The sequence below is a fragment of the Triturus cristatus genome, chromosome 8 (genome assembly GCF_964204655.1).
Source record: "Triturus cristatus chromosome 8, aTriCri1.1, whole genome shotgun sequence".
In the NCBI taxonomy this organism is placed as follows: Eukaryota; Metazoa; Chordata; class Amphibia; order Caudata; family Salamandridae; genus Triturus; species Triturus cristatus.
In genome coordinates, this window is record NC_140591.1 from 1,658,651,721 (window position 1) to 1,658,663,125 (window position 11,405).

An 11,405-nucleotide genomic window follows, 5' to 3' on the forward strand; every position below is an offset into this window, starting at 1 on the left:
AATGCTTTGGTCCAAGACTTTCAAACATCTCTTGCATGCTACTGAACACTTTAGGGTCTATTACGATGGCGGGCGGACAATGGGACCGCCCGCCATGTGTGCGGCGGTCCGGCATGCGCAATTAAGATGCGCCCGCCACACTGACAGGCGCATCCTGCATTTTTTGCATTGCGGCAGGCAGTGCTGTTAGCAGCACCCGCCACAATGCAAAAAAGGCATGTGTGCATTTGCATGCACAACGTGGCAGGCATTGCGCGGTGCCTGCCACGCCGTCCATGTAAATGCAGGGTACCCCCCATGTGCCCACCCACCCAACATCCTGGGGGCCCGCAACAGGCCCCCAACTGAGCAATCCGCATGCCTTTCCATGGCGGCAATGCCACCATGGAAAGGCTGCTTCCCACCTGCATAATAATATGAATGGCGGTGTCTTGCAGACACCGCCACCATATCAGACCCCTTTTCCGCCCGGTCACCTGTGTGACCGGCGGAAAACCGGCGGACGGTCTTTCCATCTGCCGGAGTCCCCCCCGCCATACTAATATGGTGGGGGGAAATTGGAGGCGAGCGGTGTATAATGGCGGGCGTATGGTGGTGGCGATCCACCCGCCATTATAATAGACCCCTAGGTCTCTAGTGAAACATCATCTAGAGTTCTCCGACTTAGTCAAAGCACAGTGTGCAGATGTGGCAATTGTAACTGAAATGTCGGCAGACCTCCGATCTGGTCCAGAAATTGGCACAGCTACCCCTCCACCGGCTAGGCCGTCTATCGGCTGGACAGACAATTTAAAAAAAGGAGGAGGGTTGGCAGTATTTCATTGGGATTATTTTAAAACGACCTCTGAACCACTTACCACCTCTGGTTTTGAAGCTTTAGCCTTCTCGGTGCAGCCGCAGGACTCGCTGGCTGTCAAGGGACTAATGATCTATCGTCTACCAGGAATGAGGTGTGGCTTCACCGATAAGCTCAGTATGATAGTGGAATCCTCTATCACCAATGCAAATTTTTTGGTGTTAGGTGATTTCAATTTTCATCTGGAAAGTGAAACAGACCCAGATTCCATAAAACTGATTGATGCTATGAACGCATTCGGACTATCCCTAATTACTATAGGTCCAACGCACAGGGCAGGAGATATGTTAGATGGGATCTATTCCAACTATTCTGCTATGACTCTACTCCCATCTCTCCCTCTCACCTAGTCCGATCATAGGGCAGTTAGCTGGCAGATACAGACTGAGAAATTTACCATGCACACAAATACTATCCAACAACCCCCAAGTAGAGCCTGGCACAAAATTCGGCTGGCAGAACTGAGAGACGCCATCACCCCTGGACCCTGGGATCTGGCCGATGATCTGGAGCAGAATGTTGAAAACCTTTCGCTCTGGCTAAACTCAGCTCTGGACATAGTAGCACCACTCAACCATAAAATAGTAGCCAAAAAAGTATCCCAGCCCTGGTATAATGAAAATCTTAGCATATCAAGGCAGGATTGTTGAAGACAAGAACAAAAATGGAGAAAAGATTATGAGGTAGAGGAGAAAAACAAATATAAAAATAAACTAGCTGAAAATAAAAAACGTATCCTAGCAGGAAAAACCTCATACTACTCTAAGCATATAAAAGCAGCCTGCGATGCAAACAAAACCCTTTTTCTAGTTGTAAAAAAATTGATAACACCAGCTAACTATAACCATGCAGTAATAAATCAAACTTTCTGTGATACGCTGGCAAACTTTTTTCAAGAAAAGGTTGCTAACATTTTTAATAATCTTTCAGCGAAGAGGGTAGCTGGTCAACAGGATGGGCGTGCCTTAACTGCCTCTGTCCACCTTGAAGGCCCCTTTAGAATAGCAACTCAGAAAGTAAATTCCACTAATCAAATCTGGTGCACCTCAAGACCCCTGTCCCCCTAAAATAATGTATATGATCCCTGCACAAGTGGCACAATATCTGGGCCATATTCTGAACAACATGTTTGCAGGAGGAATCTTTCTTATGCATTGGAAACTTGCCTCCATTCTGTCCCTGTTAAAGAAAGACAATCTGAATGCATTGGATCTGAATAATTACCGCCCAATATCAAGACTTCCCTTTGCTGCCAAGTTGACGGAGAAAGTAATGAATCAACAATTCTCCGGGTATCTAGAGGAAAATCTGCTACTGGACGATACACAACATGTGTTCCGAAAAAATCGTAGTATTGGGTCTGGTCTGGTGGTAGCTACGGAGGATATTCGGTAAATGGTGGACAGGGGAAGGACATCTGCCCTGATTTTGTTGGATCTCTCCTCAGTGTTTGATACGGTCAGCCATGAGATCTTGGCTGACGTATGCGAAGTCTGGGGATAGAGGATACAGCATTAGATCTCCTCAAGTCCTTCTTGGTTAACAGACAATATACTGTGACAATGGGCAAGTGTACATCTAGGCCTTTCTCCCTGCCCTGTGGAGTTCCCCAGTGATCATCATTGAGCCCAACACTATTCAACCTTTATGCTCCGCCAATTGCGACAATGATCAAAAATGCTGGTTTTGGGGGTGTGGCCAAGATGGCGGTCTGAAAGTTTGCTTGTCCCGGAGGCTCTTCGCTCCTGGCCCTTTCATCCGGCCAAATCTCAGCACTAATCCCCTGTTTGGACGCCCAAGACATCGGCACAGAGAGAAGAAGCAAGGCGGCAGTCCATCCAGGGAGCGCAAGAGGAGAGGGTGCGCTCTCGATCGACACTCTGAGCGTCTCTCCGAGTGCGAGCGGCGGCAAACGGAAATGGCGAGGACACAGACGCTCGAAAGAGGGGCCAAGCACAGGCCAAGGAGTGCCCTTGATGGTGAGACTCTGTTTTGTAGTAATTTGGGGCCCCTGAGCATCGCAGAGGATTGGGGGACCGTTTTGGCAGCCAGAGAGCATCATGGGGCCGTTGATCCTGAGACAAAATGCATAGGCTGGGCGGAGGACAATCTTAATGGAGGCTACATACTGCCGGATGACAGAGGGACCCACCTAACCCATTACGGATGGCAGTAGTGCTATTCAGGCGCTTCACATCATGACGTACACCGAGGTCGACTCTTGTCTAGCGGTTGGCCCAACAATGTCTTCGGTGAGGAAGAAAGGGGAGAGATCCCTGAAGGAGATGCTCACCAAGGGACCCCTACCTGGGGAGAAAGGGGGTAGAACGTTCCCAGCTCCAAAAGGTCACACAGACACGGAAGAGGGAGAGGTCCCGATTACCCGCTCCTTTCTCGAATCACTTTTCAATATTCTTTGGGAGGACTTTCAAACACTTAAAAGCGAGGTGACAAGTGAGGTGAAGGAGATCCGCCGCGATGTCGACGCAGTCGGGGAGCGAGTAGCAGCGATTGAAGAACATGAGCAAACCAAAGGTGAAGAGATCGAACTCCATCAAAAGGTGATTCGTTTGCGAGACCAACAGTTGGACCTACAGGCGCACGCGGAGGACCTCGAGAATCGTTCAAGGCGAAATAACATTCACATCAGGGGGGTCCCCTCAAAGGCGGAAGGGTCGGATGTGGCCCAATACCTCCAGGGACTGTTTCGTGACATACTGCGAGAGCCACCAGACTTTGCAATCCGCATTGATCGAGCACACCACGTGGGACTGACAAGACGTGCTCCTGCTCCTCCCCCAGACATACTTGCCTTCCTCCCGGACTTTCCTCTTACAGAACGCATACTGCGGGAGGCCCGGTTGAAACAACCCCTCCAATACCAAGGGCACTCCATAGCGCTCTACCAGGACCTGACTTTCATCACACTACAAAAGAGGAAGGCTTTTAGAGAGGAGACCGCTCACCTGAGAGAACAAGGGGTGGCGTACTCCTGGGGCCACCCCTTTCGCTTGATATTTAAATTGAATGGCAAGCTTCACCAACTAACCAACTCAGGTCCCTCCAAGAAACTTGTAAGATTCTCGGTTTGGAACATCGAAGCACGGACGAGTCACCTAGCCGCACACAGAGGTCACCAGGGGACGGATGGCAGAAAGTGGGCCGCAGACGCTTGCCCAACCCCGAATTATGACCGAACTCCGACACCATGGCACAGGAGAGGCTGGTGGCCCTAGAAACAGTCTTGAAAGATACTGCCGCGACGGCCCACCCGTGACTCTAACATATGGGTTGTATAGCACTGAAATTGCACTGGTCGGGGGGGGGCGGGGCAGGGGGCCCGGGACACTTGGACCACACACTAACCCTGATTTTCTACTTTCAACATGCCCACATCCTCGAATGATGGGCAATGGACACTGATGGGACTCTGGGGTTTTTTCGGTTGGGGTTAGGGAGGGAATGGGGGGCTCTGGGTGGTTGGGCTGGGGGTGGGTTGCAGGGCTTCTGGTTGGCGGGTTGGGGTTGTTGGGGTTAGGGAGGGGGGTAGGGGGAAATGGTGTGCTGTCCAGGGTGGGGGTTCATACGACGACCAGGGTCGCAAACAAACGGCATCGGGACACAAGAGGGTCGCCATGTAGACAGGGGGCCCATGCTCCAACAGATCCAGTAGATTGAATTCGAAACTGCCCAATGTCAAGATCCGCACTTCAGATATTCACTCTTAATGTGAAGGGGCTGAACAACCCCATTAAGAGGAGAGCCATTTTGTCCTAGCTAGAAAACTCAGGGGCCGCGGTGTGCCTTTTACAGGAGACCCATCTCCTCTCCAAAGACTGGCACCGAATGAGGTCCCAAGCCTTTCCCCACCAATTCTACTCCTCCACGCCGGATAAGAAGGCAGGGGTGGCCATACTGATCGCTAAAACTTTCCAGGGTACGGTGGGTGACAAAGTGGCGGAAGTAAAGGGCTGCCTACTAGCCCACACGCTATGGGTGGGGGTGCCCCTCTGGTAGTGGGTTCAATATACGCCCCAAACACGGGACAAGAACACTTTCTTAAGATGGCATTGTCAGAGGTCCTGTGCTCCCAAGATAGGAGGTTAGTTGTGGGGGGAGACCTGAATCTGGTCATGGATGCAGAGAAGGATCAGTCGGGTCAGCGCTATGGCCAAACTGGGGCACTATCCAATACAGGAAGGGAATGGATGAGCGTCAGGGGCTTGATGGACCTATGGCGGATAGCTCACCCTCAAGTCACACAATTCTCCTTCTATTCTCATGCACATCACACATACGCCAGATTAGATCACTTTATAGGGTCCACAGAATTAAACACACTGGTAGATACAGTGAACATTTGTTAGAAGGGCCAGCCTCAGGAAAAGACAGTGTGTACCTGACCGCCCTGCGACTCACCCTCCCCGGAAGATGTAGCCGAGCACTTGCGGGAGACCCCCTCAGGGCTGGGTCTCGTATCTAGGATCGTACACACTGATTTAATACCATGCAACACAGAGACACCACACCGTAGATTCTGAAAAACGTATTCTTTTATCTAGAAATATCGGGTCCTTTAGGATCCGCAGATTTGTCTGTACAAGTAGAGCAAGGGCTCGTAGAGTCTTGGTAGGGGTAGGGGTAGCAGGACAGTCTTAGGATCAGGGTCAATGCTGGTGCGTTTCCGGCGCACGGCTCTCAATCCTCGAGCCGGGGGATACGGGACGGTCTTTGGGGTCCAGCCGGACCAGGATAGTACTTGAGTGCGACCAGTCTGCCGGGCTCGAATTCTCAAGGTTGAGAGGGGAGCTGCGACGGCGTCAGCAGGGCTCCGATGATTCAGGCAGAAGTCCGTCTCTGTCAGGAGGAGCCGCGACGCTGTCTGCAGGGCTCAGTTGGTTCAGGCAGAAGTCCGTCTCTGCCAGGGGGAGCCGCGACGCTGTCTGCAGGTCTCAGATGACTTAGGCAGAAGTCCGTCTCTGCCAGGTGGAGCCGCCACTCTGTCTGCAGGGCTCACCGAGGTTCCAAGAGTTCCGTCGGATCTTGTGATGATGTTTCTTTAGCCGCGACCACGTCAGCAGGGCTCTCTTTGTTCCAGGTTCAATCTGCCGATAGTCCCAGAGCGCCCCTTGTTATAGGTCGACTCCCCTTTGATGTCCGGAGTCCTCATGGGCAGGGGTCTTAGCCCTGGGGGTCGTTTGTTGGGGGTTCGTGCCACGCGGTCCTTTGATCCTTTCAAGGGGGTGTCGGAAGGGATCCCAGACACGCAGCAGGCGTGGAGCCAGCCCTCAGGGTGGCCGGAGGGCGATCGAAACCATCTCTCGAGAGGAGGCCAGAGGTGTGAGTGAAACTGCTCCTCCCTCTCCTGCTCACCGGGAGCTCTTTCTCCCCCCAGCCGGCATGGCGCGACTAGGCCGGGGTTGCGCTGGGGTCGGGGGCGGCCATCTGGGGTGCAGGGCCTGGTGTCGGGAAGATGGAGGGAAGGACGGGGGTGGCCCCGGGTCTGTGGGAAATCAGGTGTGGTGTTACTACGGGGTGGGGGATCAGGTGTGGTGTTGCTACGGTTCGGAATGGGCCACGCCACGAGGCCGGGTCCAACAACATTATACCAGCAGCACTCTCAGATAATGATTCAGTGACACTGACTCTTTCTATGCCCCAGACTCATAGACCACCGGGGAGGTGGCGACTTAGGGCCAATCTACTTCATAGAGCAGGGGTGTCTCAGCAACTGCACAAATGCATCACTGACTACCTAGCGACGAATGATTCCCTGGTCTCCCCCTCACGGCACTCTGGGGGGGCTCTCAAAGCCATCATGCGGGGCGAATTAATCACCATCTCCGACGCCGAAGCCAAGGAGCGTAAGGAAAAGAGGGAACTCCTCACAGCATGAGTGATGGAGATGAAGAATACATAACTGCATTTGCGCACCTAGGGTATGGTGTCAATTGAAGGTGGCAAGAGCGCAGTTAGCGACTCTAGACCTAGATAGAGCCGAACATGCAGCCCTTCGGCTCAAGCACTCCTATTATATAGGGGGCGATAAAATTGCAGCATCTCCTAGCCAGCAAACGTAGGGCCCGCGCCCAACGCGTGAAAATACAAGCGCTTCAAAAAAACAAGGGGGAGACGGTTGAAGGGGACGACGAGATTGCAGACGTCCTCTGAGACTTCTACTCCAAACTATACGGTAAGGCCTCGCAAATGCACGACAACGGGGAAACTTACCTTCAGGGAGCTGCCACGTCGGCGTTCAACGCAACAGGAGCGGAAGCTCTGGACGCGCCTATTAGGATTGAAGAAGTGATAGGTGCAATTTCCCGTCTCAAACCACTGAAATTGCTGGCTCACGATGGCTTTTTCGGTGGGATTCTATAAAGCCCTCTGCCCACTTCTGGCCCCGATTTTAACGCGGCTTTTCAACTCCTGCCAGGGGCCTGGGACCATCCCCTCTGACATGTTGGCCGCTGATATCGAGGTCATTCCTAAGCCTGGGAAGGACACGACTCAGTGTAGATCACATTGCCCGATTTCCCTCCTTAACTTGGATTTAAAGTTGTTTACTGGGGTTCTCGCGGCTAGACTAGGCCAGCGCCTGCCTGATATTATCGAACCGGACCAATCCGGCTTCATATACAATCGTCAAAGCAGGGACAACACCAAACGCATACTGCATTTGATAGACAAAGCCCACCGCACTAAGATGAATGATATGCTGCTGTCGGTCGATGCCGAAAAGGCCTTTGAAAGAGTTGACTGGGATGTTTTAGATAAAACCTTAGCTCACTTTGGCATTGGAGTTCGATTCAGAGCCTGGGTAGCGAGCTGCTACGACAGGCCTAAAGCGGTAATAAGGGTGAATGGGATGGCCTCCCGGCCCTTTGAGATCCAGAGGGGCACGAGACTGGGGTGCCCGTTGTCACCCCATCTCTTTGCGCTCTACGTGGAGCCCCTTGTATATAACAACAGGAGTGTAACCCACAAACCACTTTGGGATTAGGGTAGGTAATTAAGGAAAAGACAATATCCCAACTGGTAGCACTAAAGAGGACAATTAGATATGAATGTATAATACATTACGTGGAAAGGAAAGAGGGAGACTCAGAAATGGTTTAGAAATGTGCACATGGCATCATATAATTATGTACAAAATTAAAAGGTACAGTTGTAGCAGCACTGTAAGCAAATAATGCGTGAGACAACCCGAATTGGACTTGGTGCTCAATTGTGTACATTACACAAGCAGGTGGCGATGCAAGTGACAATTGTGATATCAGCGAAAACGGCGCAAAGTGTGGATGTGAACAAATATATTTCAGTGGATGTTGTGGCTCAAGACAATGATTTACAATGTTGGGTTTGCGAACTTGAAACTATTTCATTTGAGCCACAGAAGGACATGCGCCATCAGTTGCGCTGAGGAGTCGACGGCGTTTCGATCCTATCAGTCAGGATCATCTTCAGGACCGGGTTGTCAGTAATGGCGGTGCTGTAGAAAACGGTGCATTAGTCACGTGTTGCCGGGGTAAAGGGTTACCCGGAGGGCCGTAGATCCTTGGAAATAATTAAGTAGCGGGTGCCGTGTACATCGGCAGTAAGTAAGAGGGAGGCTCCGCGGCGTTCCATGTAGAGGGAGATGGTTTAGGAGACCTGGTGCAGCGGACTAAATCCGAAGGAGGAGCAGTCATCCGGGACCTGCCACGTTCGTGTGCAGAGCCCCTAGCACAAAAAATTAAGGACAATCCCGACATCTTAGGTATCCTATTTGGGGGGGGAACTGCATACAGTGAGATGATATTCTGGCGACCCTGGAGTCCCCTGAGCGCTCAGTGCCAGCTTTTCTGCGGGAATTGACCTCCTTTGGCCGGGTCTCCTGTTTCTAGGTAAACGTAGGGAAATCCATGGTCTTACACCTTGGTAGTGGCGTAGACCGGCGAGGGGAGGAGCGGCATATATACAGAGAGCTCCAGTCCCGAGACACAATCACCTACCTGGGGATAGATTTAGCTCCTTCTATCACGCGGACGGTCACACAGAACTGTGCTAAACTCCTCTCCCAAATCCAGAAAGACCTTCGACAGTGGCAAAAGCACTCACTGTTGCTCATAGGCCGAATTGCAGCCACCAAAATGAGTATACCGCCCAAAGCACTCTATATTTTCCAGACCATACTGTCCTGGCCCCCACCGGGGATCCTCCATAAGATACAAAGTGCGGTGCAACAATTCACCTGGGCAGGGGCACGTCGCGTATGCGCAGAGATCAATCCCACAGACCTCCGGCCGAAGGAGGTTTGGGTATCCCAAACTTCCTAGAATATTTTAGAGCGTTGCAACTTAGGCACCTGGTGGAGTGGAGCAGGCCTGAGTCTGAAAAACGATGGCTGTTCCAAGACCGGGCGCTAGCTACGCTCTCTTTGTGGAAGGTACCTTTCCTAAAGAGGCCAGATAGACTGCCAAACCTCAAGGGCTCCCCAATTACGAACACACCGCTACGAGTCTGGGACTCAGTGGCAGTCAAACGTGGACTTACATCCCTCCTCTCACCACTGACACCTATATTTGACAATCCAGAGTTTCCACCAGGGCTAGAGGAACGGGCATTCCCAAAGTGGCGGGTCACGGATTGCAAGTCGGCAGAACACCTCTTTGACTTGGAAGGACTCCTCCCATTTGCAGAAGTGTAACAATCCTACACAATAACAGCACCGCAACATTTCCAATACTTCCAAATCTGCCATTGGCTCCTCCATCCCGAAGTGCGGCTGCTGGTAAATAGAAAGATCACAACATATGAGAAATGTCTCATAACGAAATATTTGGATAAGAAGATGATTTCTGAACTATATAATATGCTTCGTCCAGCAGCTCCCTCCTCACCCTCTGCGGGGCAAAAGCGCTGGGCACGGGAACTTGGGAGGGACCTAACGGAGAAAGAATGGTGAGATATTTACTTTCGGGCCAACCACATGGCCCGCAATATGGCCAGTAAGGAAGCAGCGGTCAAAGTGGTCACATATTGGTACTTGACACCGGCCAGACTGAATAAAGGGAACCCAGACCGAAGCCCAACGTGCTGGTGGGGTTGTGACGAAGAGGGTACACTGACTCACCTACTTTGGGAATGTAAGGAATTGACAGACTACTGGGGTGCTATTCTGGACGACATTGATAGACAATTTGAGACCGAAATTCCCAGATTCCCCAGATTCCCAGATTCCCAGATTCCCCGCCTACCTACTTCTAGGGCTCCCTAACCCACTCACCTACCCACTGAAGTCGATTAGGGGAAAACAGATGGGCCTGGCGCTGGGAGCAGCCGTCCCCCATATCCTCTCCGTATGGGGCACACGGACCCGACTGACTCACACAGGTTGGTTACATAAGTTATGGTATATCGTAGGCATGGAATGTATTCAAGCTACTCTAACGAACTCAACGGACTCCTTCAGAACCATATGGCGCCCTTTGCTGTCCCTATTAGCGTTAGAAATGAATGAGGTGACATGCCCAAAATACCTTCGCCTCCTTCGGCTCACCAAAGCACAACCCATGAGTGAGGTCACCCAACCTGCTCCTTAATCAACGATCCTTACAAAAGGCTCGTTGATACTTAAGAGACAATCACCCAGCACACCGGGAGGGAAGGAAGGGAAGGGGGAGTGGGGTGTACAGGGTTTTTTTCTCACTATTTCTTTGAACTTTTTATAATGCTTACCCGGGCGAATCCCATGTTATACCTTGACAGCATTTGCCCCCGATCAGTCACAAAAGACTTACTGGGGCTCATCTATGTTTGTATGGGTCTGGCTTGCATGGGGAGGAAAGGGCAATCTGAGATCAAGATATGGGATTGTCTGATGTATCCAATGTTTTTCTCACATGCTTGCAAATCAATAAAACAGAGTTAACCATAAAAATGCTGGTTTTCTCCTGGGGTCTTTCGCCTGTGGTGTCACTGGCAAAACCTGAAAACAACTCTGGTATGGCATTGAGAACATGCATGAGCAATGTTAGCAAGTCGATGGACCATAACTGCCTTAAATTAAATGCCGCTGAAACGGAGGTCATCCTCTTTGGTAACAAACCCTCATTTTGGACGCCGGGTTGGTGGCCACCTGAGACGGACTCACTTCCTGAACCATCAAACAAAGTAAAAAACTTCAGCGTCCTGGTAGATAAAGAAGTTCAAGGACCAAGTAAATAAAATTACATCAGTCTCATTTTGCTCCTTAAAGCTCATAAAAAAGATCGAAAAATCCTGCCTCCTGAACTTCTGTGATCTATTATCATAGCATTGGTACTTACAAAGATCAATTACTGCAATAGTCTCTATCTTACTCTCGCAGAAGGTCTCCTGAAGAGGCTTCAGACTTTGCAAAATGCTGCTGCCCATTTTCTTTTTAAAATTCCTAAACATTAATCGGCTAGAGGAGCCATCAGGAAACTTCGCTGGTTGCCAGCTAGACAATAATGTAGGTTTAAAACGCTCTGTCTGGCCTATAAACCATTGTATGGACTGGGGCCAGCCCACTTCAAGGAGAAAC